The sequence below is a fragment of the Pristiophorus japonicus genome, unplaced genomic scaffold, assembly GCF_044704955.1.
Source record: "Pristiophorus japonicus isolate sPriJap1 unplaced genomic scaffold, sPriJap1.hap1 HAP1_SCAFFOLD_91, whole genome shotgun sequence".
Lineage (NCBI taxonomy): Eukaryota > Metazoa > Chordata > Chondrichthyes > Pristiophoridae > Pristiophorus > Pristiophorus japonicus.
Genome location: NW_027254835.1, coordinates 1,927,632 through 1,936,866, shown reverse-complemented (window position 1 = coordinate 1,936,866; position 9,235 = coordinate 1,927,632). Strand labels below are relative to the sequence as shown.

The 9,235-nt window shown below is 44.2% G+C and overlaps 1 non-coding gene across 1 annotated transcript; it reads right to left on the bottom strand.

Moving 5' to 3' along the window:
• Positions 1–861: 861 nt before the first annotated feature.
• On the bottom strand, positions 862–935 carry trnan-guu (transfer RNA asparagine (anticodon GUU)). The gene has a single exon. It is a non-coding gene; the product is annotated as a tRNA-Asn (tRNA).
• Positions 936–9,235: the final 8,300 nt, after the last annotated feature.

Here is a 9,235-nt window from a genome sequence, read left to right as displayed (position 1 = left end):
AACACGTGGATCAAACAAAAAGGAGGTTCAGCAACCCCAAAGAAGAAGCAGAGGAATAACATGATATAGAGTTCACTCTAGCACAGGTGACCGAACACTGGAACCAAAGCGAGGAGAGCCCAGTCACTGTGGGCAGTCCGGATAGGCCTGAGGCACCGCAAACAGCAGACACACAGGCCAGCGCCCAACAACCGGAGCCCCAACTCAGGCGCTTTACAAGAGAGCGTAAACCACCAGAGAGACTCAACCTGTGATCCCAAAAAGACTTTGGGGTCATGTATTCAACCAGCATTGTAACCCATTTTTAAATTCAAAACCTGATAAAATTGACGACATGCAGCCACGTGCAAAAGTAAGAATTATTTTAATCACCGTTAATTAGCCGATAACATTCTTCAGAATGAAATAAATAATAATATAATGACTGAGGAACAGTGGTATCCTCAATCATTCATTTTCTCTTTACATGTAATGAAGTTTTATCCCTTTCTCATTTACACGCTGTATGAGAATGGTTTAAAATTGTAAGTGTTTATAACTCAGTTGTAAAACCATTGATTGTGTGTGTGTCTATACTTGATAGGAGGAGCACTTGAGACCGAAGTTCCAGTTCTATACACCAGTTTCTTTAAACCCAATAACATAATTTATTTCTAATGGGCTGGATGGAGGAACATGATCCATGTAAAAAATTGTTATCGTTTTACTTGAACTGAATGCTCATAAAATATTGGAGTGGGAACTAATTGGATAACAGCACTGCTGGCAAAATTTGCGGAATAGATTCGTGCAGCCAAAACGCACAATGACAACCTGGGACTGTGCGGCACCGAATACTCGGGGAAAAACAGTTAAACACTTCGTCCCTGGGTGGGCTCGAACCACCAACTTTTCGGTTAACAGCCGAACGCGCTAACCCATTGCGCCACAGAGACTGATGGAAGTCAAAGGTGCAAGACATCCCAAACCAGGGTGTCAGTCAGTTAACGCTTCAGATTGCTCCGACCGGTATGGAACTTGTCCACTCTCAGTTGTACTTTTCCCAAATAAATGGAGGGACATTCATTGTGGATGCGTGGAAGCAGTCTGGTTCCGCACACTGCAGACACTTCCATGTCACCGCCAACCAGCTCTCCCACAACCGGTGTGATCTACCTTCCAGCCTTCCGGTGCCTTGTCTGTGACAAAGTATTCTGATTGTCTCGAAGCCGGTATTTGGTTTGAATTTCTTTTCAGCTCCTGACTGCGGATATTCCTGTGATTCAACGGGAACTAAATGCTTACAGGAACAGTTGGATTCACCGTTTCTTGCTTGGTGAAATTTCAAAGATTGAAAGCTAAGCACATCAACCCCAAACCTCCCGTGAGATGGAAGCCCAGTTGCTGTTTCAAGCTTGAATGCAGGTACAAGCAGAACTTATTCAAAGAAAGTCCAAGTCCCTGAGACGCCTGATTATTTGCACCAAACTCTTTGCAAAGAGTTGAGGTTCATGTTTGGTGATCTGGGCACATCTTTTGCCAAACTACAACACTTCAAACATAACTCAATGGCTGTAAAGCGCTTTGGGGCGTCATGAGTTCCTGAAAGGCGCTGCCGATATGCAAGTCCTTCTTTGCAAAAGTTCGATGCAATTTCAAAATATGCAAGCAATATCAGGGCTCCTCTGGGACCCCTCGTAAATTTCAATGAACAACTCCAAAGGGAAATCACAGCCCGAGACCAACGAGCCAACTGTTTGACAAACGTGAAGATAAGGTGTAACCATGATCAAAGCATTTTTTTGTGTGTCGCTATTCAGAACATAAGAACTTAAGAATTAGGAGCAGGAGTAGGCCATATGGCCCCTCGAGCCTGCTCCGCCATTTAATATGAACATGGCTGATCCGATCATGGACTCAAGTCCACATCCCTGCCCGTTCCCCATAAGCCTTATTCCCTTATCAGTGAAGAAGCTATCTCTGTCTTAAATTTATTTAATGTCGTGGCTTTCTCAGCTCTCTGAGGCAGTGAGTTCGATAGATTTACAACCCTCTGAGAGAAGAAATTCCTCCTCATCACAGATTTAAATGGGCGGCCCCTTATTCTGAGATTGTGCCCCCTAGTTCTAGTCTCCCCTATCAGTGGAACCATCCTCTCTGCATCCACCTTATCAAGCTCCATCATTACCTTATACGTTTCGATAAGATCACCTCTCATTCTTCTGAATTCCAATGAGTAGATGCCCAACCTACTCAACCTTTTCTCACAAGTCGACCGCTCATCTCCAGAGTCAACCCAGTGAACCTTCTCTGAACTGCCTCCAAAGCAACTATATCCTTTCGTAAATATTGTAAGTGTTTGTGATCCTCGCCCAATTGCCAGACGGACGGTTTGAATCGCCCCAACCTTACGAAAGTTCTAGATCCGGGAATTATTATTCAGAGTGTAAATTAAATGAGTCATGGAAAGGGATGCTTCAGTGATAAATCGTAGTATATTTATTTGGTCTAACATACACTGTCTAAAACATGCACTGCTAAACGAAATCACTGTCTCTGTGGAGAATAAAATCCCGGTTACAAACAACATACATACAGTACAGAAATGAACCTAGTAACACGCAGTAATTCTCTGGTGGATTCTAACCCCACCCCTACCAATGAATTACCCTCCCCAGAATAGCCCTGAAAAGCTTCACTTCTGAGAAAACCCTGAGCCCTTACCCAGCTGGCCTGGGATATCTGGTAACTGGCTTGGGACACTCGCGACCATGTTCACCACCACACGCAGCCCGTTTCCTTGCTCAGCTCAGCTGTGGGAAGTCACTGCCTGGTCTTCAGTCTCGGTGGCTTCTTCTGCAGTACTGCGGCCCCTTCCTCTGGTACATCGATCGGTGGAGCGAGAGCGAGAGGGAGAGGGGGCTCTCTCTAGACACAAGCTGCAAGCTGCAAGCTGCAAGCTTCACACCAAGCTCCAAGCTAAAAAGAAAGTGGAAAGGACCCTGTCTTTCTGGGAGTCTTGCTACCCCTATCTTTCCCGCCAATCTTAAAAACCCCTTTGTTTCTAAGCACGGGTACTGAGTCAGTGATGGGCCATCCCACCCATGCATTGGGCTGATGGCCCTTAGTCTGGGCATCTCTCTGAGCCTTTGTGTTGGGAAAGACCCAGCTCCTCCTTGGCTGGCCAGGCTGGTGGGTTCATTGTTCTGTGTCTCCTTCTGAGATGAAGGTGAGAAGTGCTTTTACAAATTAGAGTGGCTTTGTCAGTGGCCCCCCTTCCTGGCTGACAGCTCTTTTGTCAATGGATGACTGACAGGTCTTTTGTCCCAGCTAACTGCCATGCGGTCTCTGGAGTTTTAACAAAACCAACTTTTTCACATATCTGCGCAGGGTGTCCCCAGCACAGGAAAAATAGTCTCAGAAAAATAAAATCCACAAAATATTCTCGACTGAGTCTATTCTTTAAACAGAAACTTTGTGATCTCTTCATTCTGCTCTGCTAATTATTGATCTTGCCACGTAAAAAGTGCGTTGGCATTGCAATGCATTAATGTAAAATCAATGAAAAGAAAATGCAACGTTTTTTCGAGTGCAAAACATGCAGTGCCTGCATTTCAAAAAGCATTGCTTTTATTCATCCTGCGGGATGCATATTGCACAGATAATCTCAGCACACATTGTGCAGGCAAAGGCAGCATTAGACAACAAAGTGATTTGTCCTCCGCTGATTTGTAGCAGATAACTGACGGTTGAGCACACAATTTGACAACTAGACTTGTAGATAAAGCATCAATGAAAAAGGCAACAAAACTGCCCACCAGCACCAGGTGTCTTTCACTTGTTTGTCCCAAATTTTCAGCAGCTGGGTGTGGAAAGTATTTTTATCTAAGCTGATACCATACGGTATTTGTGTGCCTTTTGATTAAAATGGAGTCCTGGCCCTTCCAGAACTTTCTGCATTTTAGCAGTCAGCTTGCATAAACATGGTTTGAGATGTCTGATGGCCATCAGACAGCTAGGAGACAAGTCATGCTGAGACAAGTAACCCCCCATGGTGCTCTCCTATTGTCTACACTACAGGAGTTCCATGTCACCCCACCCTTATCTTCTAGCCATTATCTCTTTCCGAGACCTCATCCATTTGATGCAAACAGATAAACTGACCAGGAAATTGAAACAATCCTGACACAATACAAGACAGGTGATAGCCCATTACCTATTACTCATGGAGTAATGGCCGTTTGGCTTCCTGATTAACCTGACAAAGGGAAATATCTGTAAACCATGTCAGGACCAGGATATAGTAATTAACTCTTTATCTGTATTCACTGACTGTGAGACAGCAATACACAGGGAGAGGCCAGAACTTTGGTTTTACTGTATAAATATCTTGTTAAACTGAACCATTTCGGAGGTGTTCACTTAGCCCTTGACTGAGTGAAACCTACCCCTTGCGAGCAAGTAAATTAAAAAGGAAACTTCTACCGGAGCTGTAAGTGTCGGAGTCATTCTTTTAGGAGGTCGAGATTTCGACAGTTATTGGAGGTTCCACCGAGATGCATACTCTCTGTTCTGTGAGTAAAACGGATACAGGCATAGTGCCTCTCCAGTGAAAGGCTTCAGTGGCCAAACAAGGTGAGCCTTTGCTCACAAGAGGTTTCTTCACTGTTGAATCGCAGATGTAATCTGTTGTCCACAGCTGAGGTACTGCATCTACAAGACTCGGCATTTAAAAGTTAAAGGTATTTTTTTTTATCACCATTTCTTTCTCAGCTCGCCAGCAGAAGAGAACAGGTTCTGGAAAAAAAATCTTGAAGCCCGGGGAAGGTTTCAGTAGGTAAGGGAGCGCTAGTCGATCGAAAAGGGTTCCAGGTTCTTATGTGATAAGATTTTTATTGTTTTTTATTCGGAAGGGGTTCTTATGTGATAAGACTATAAAAAAAAAGAGCGCAATCGATCAAAGAGTTTGGGTACGGAACCTTAAGTTTTATCAGCTGTTATTAGGATAAGTTAAGGACTCGGTCTGTAGTGGCGTACAACGCAGACTGAGAATTTGTTTAGAGGTTATGATTTGTGTACTCAAGGGAATATTATTTGTTGTCCTTGTATTACTGTTGTGTGCAATACCTTTGTGAGTCATTGCCATTAGAGAAACGGGAAGAGTCACTCGGGAAAGTTGTGATTCGAAAAAAAAAGAAAAACACAAGGATTGATTAAGAAAGAAACAGTGACTGATTGATCAACTACGGTTGGTTCGTGCCAACATATCTCACACACCCAGACTGAGCCCGAATTAAGAGCCTTTTCAGGTCACGTAACGGCCAGGAGAAGTGGGCGTTGGGAGCTCGGTTGGCCGAAAGGATTGTGAGATCAGAAACTGTGGAAAATCTTAAATCATCCAGAATAGGTGCCGGAGCAAGTTAAAACACCACAAAAGGCACACCAGCCTATGTCATGCTCCAGAATTGTGGTCAGTCTTCAATTGACCACCTAAGAGAATGGGTAAAATGGACTAAGGGTGAAAACAGGCCATTTCCACCCGATGGTTCATTCAATTTAGAGAGAATAACCTGTCTAGAAGAATGCCTTGAAAGACAGAGACCCAGGTAGAAGAGGAAAAAAAAAAAAGTGAATTGGTCAGCGTTTGGAGATTTGAAAAGGGAAGCTGAGGAACGACACGAGAAGAGCCTAAGAGTTAGCAAGCAGTGTACTAGAGGGAGAAAGCAGGGGGATGAACGGGTAGAGCAGGTGAATCGCCCTCGACATAACAAACACCCATCCGTTATGGTTGCTAAAGAGACAAAGGCACACTCACCTAGGGCTCCTGAGGGTTGGGATAAGGATGAGGATGAGGACTGGGATGAGGATTGGACTCCCTACAGCCATCGACCACCGCCGTATGTTCCATCCCCGGGGGGTGCTCCAGGCCAAGGAGGAGACGATCCTCGGGCCGGAGTACAGGAAACGGCGTAACACCCGCTCCCAACAATACAGGTGCGGCAGCAGGAAATATAAGTCAGTCACAAGGGAATCAATACCGTGACGGCCCTGCAGGGGGTACACGAAGTCTTACCCGTGGACCAGAGCCCGTTGCCCTGGAGCCATCATCATCTGCACACCCAGTAAGACTTTTTCCCAGTCCACTCTCCGGGGGGGGCTCCGGAGGTCGAGATTTCGACATGGAACAACAAGAATTTAGGCTTCACTGAGATTTGAACTCAAATCACTAGATGTAAAGTCAAGAGGGCTCACCATTACACCATGGAACCAACTATTCCAAAACATTTGAAACATACTTCGTCACAGACAAGGCACTGGAAGGCTGGAAGGTCGATCACACCGGTTGTGGGAGAGCTGGTTGGTGGTGACATGGAAGTGTCTGCAGTGTGCGGGACCAGACTGCTTCCACACATCCACAATGAATGTCCCACCCTTTACTTGTGAAAAGTACAACTGAGAGTGGATAAGTTCCATCCCGGTCGGAGCAATCTGAAGCTTTAACTGACTGACACCCTGGTTTTGCATGTCTTGCAGTGTGTATCTGTGGCGCAATGGTTTAGAGCATTCGGCTGGTAACTGAAAGGTGGGTCATCCAAACCCATCTCCGGGCGAAGCCTTTTAATGTTTTTCCCCGAGGATTCGGTGCCGCACAGTTCCGGGTTGTCCTTGTGCATTTTGGCTGCACGAATATATTCCGCAACCATTGCAAGCTTTGCTGTTATCCAGTGAGTTCCCACTCCAATACTTTTATGAGCATTCAGCACAAGTAAAACGAAAACAATTTTTCACATGGATCATGTTCCTCCATCCAGTCCAATCAAAATAAAATATGTTATTGGGTTTAAAGGAACTGGTGAAAATTGATTCTATTGATGCATATATCGAACTGGAACTTCGGTCTCAAGTGCTCCTCCTATCAAGAATAGACACACACACAATCAATGGTTTTACAACTGAGTCATAATCACTTACAATTTCTCATATAGCATGTAAATGAGATAGGGATAAACATTCATCACATGTAAAGAGAAAATGAATGACTAAAGATACTACTGTCCCTCAGCAACTATATTATTATTTATTTCATCCTGAAAAAGGTTATCGGTTATTTAACGGTGATTAAATGAATTCTTATTTTTTCATGTTAGCTGCATGTCGTCAATTTTATAAGGTTTTGAATTGAAAAAAGCTGTTACAGAAGTTACCGCCCTGACCTGGAATCGAAGCTGTTTTTCGGTGGCAGAAGGACTGGTTTTACCCAATCATTTCAGGGTCATTTCAAAGAATCACGTGACGTTAAATTCAGATCATGTTTACAATGTGTTTCGGTGTGAAACAAGTGGATTGAAAAGGACAATAATGACACCAAGCATTACGATGCAGCGATGCAGCAATGCAGCATTCCCTGGTGGTCCAGTGATTAGGATTCGGCGCTCTCACCACCGCGGCCCTGGGTCGATTTCCTGCCAGGGAAATTGCATTTCCATCAAAATTAAAACCTTAGAAGAAAGAGTTACATGCATCTCATGTGGAAAAAAAGATTCATTGATTTAAACATCATTAATTAATCTATTGTAGAACTTCAATCATTTAATTTGCCCTGTGTATGTGAGGAACTTTTATCCTGACCTCATTGTATTTTAGGAGCATGGTCCAGCCCCGGTATCTCCACCTGTGAAAGTAGGAAACTGCTGGAAATACACAACAGGACGGGTAGCCTTTTGCAAACAATTAAACCCAGGTTACAGACTCTCTTCTTTCCCGTGTCCTTTGCGGGACACTTGTTCCGCTTTAATTTTACAGACTGACTGAGTTCACTAACCGCGGGGAGAGAGTAGGTGCCTCCGCGGCCCCACTGTGCTAACATGGAAGATAACACGTTGGGGATGTAAGATAGTGGGTGGGGATCAGTGACATGTTTGTGTAAAGGGCAGCGGAGGAGAAGGATTGACAGCTGTCAGTGAGGGACAGAAGTTGTTTAAGGTGAGCCAACACATTCCCGATCAGCACAGAAGGCATTCACTGGTCAGCTGCCCTCTGCTGTACTTCTGGTCAGAGCGGTTTCCGCAGTGGAGCCGTTATCACGTTTGCTTTCCACGTGAAAGGATCCCGTGCAGGAAGATTATGCTTAAACTTGCTGTGGATGAACAGTCATGGGCGAGTTTATTCTCCTGTCAAAAGGGCGACAGTGGCTTCTCCCTTATTCTTTAATTGCTCTTTATTTCACTTCACTAAATAGATATATTTGAGTGAGAGAAATTGTTCCAGAGTGTCGCACACTTCATCTTTTGTTCCCTTTTAAACACATAAAATGAGGCCGGGGGAATAAATCCAGAAAACAAAGCCGAGGGATATAGACAAGAGGAAGAGAGAAGGGGAAATACTGCCTCTACCCAGAACGAATGCAGAAATCCCTCTGCTGCGCTCGGGGTGGCCACCCGCATCCTGGATACACTAACGTCCCAACAGTTCATTGACTGTCGGAGTGGGACCGTTCGGCGCTTCAGAAGACAGGTCGAAAAAGCAAAGTCACTGATTCAGTCCCATGTGCTTCTCTGACTGACACCGGGGAAAAGGTGAGACAGATTTTGGAGCATAGGTCTGGTTATTGTGAAACAGCAAAGAAAATATGCAGTCTGGAATTAAATTATTTAATGTGTATCCTGCTCGTTTAGTGGTTAGGCATTCACAGAGGGAGCCCGAGTTCGGAAAGTAACTTTTTAATTCAAACTTTTTTCAAATAATTACATGCAATTAACTAAACTCTGTGGGAGGTGGGGTGATTAAACATCTCCGATCGGAAAGGAATTGTCCGCGGGAAGCCTCCAACCGGAATTTTTGGGCCAATATTCCCACCCGGATTGTTTTGCAGACTTATAGTCAATATTTCAATAACTGAACTGTAATAATTTCAGGAGCTTTCATCATAGATGATATTTTACACCCTATCTGACTTAACACACTCTGAATTTTTGAAATTGGTTTCAAATGTTCATTGCTCAGAAGTCAAGGAACCTGGGGTACTTTTTTCAATTTATTTCACAGCAAATATATTCGAAAATGATGTTTCTGCCCGGGCTCGAACCGGGACACTTTCGTGTTTGAGAAAACGTGATAACCTCTACACTACAGAAACCGCTACTGAACTTAGTGCCCAGAGAGAAGTGTTAAGCCAGAAGGTGTAATTCTGAATCTCTTTCTGTGAAAAAATCAGAACACAAACATTTCTCTGACCGAAGCTGCACAAGTCAAAAAT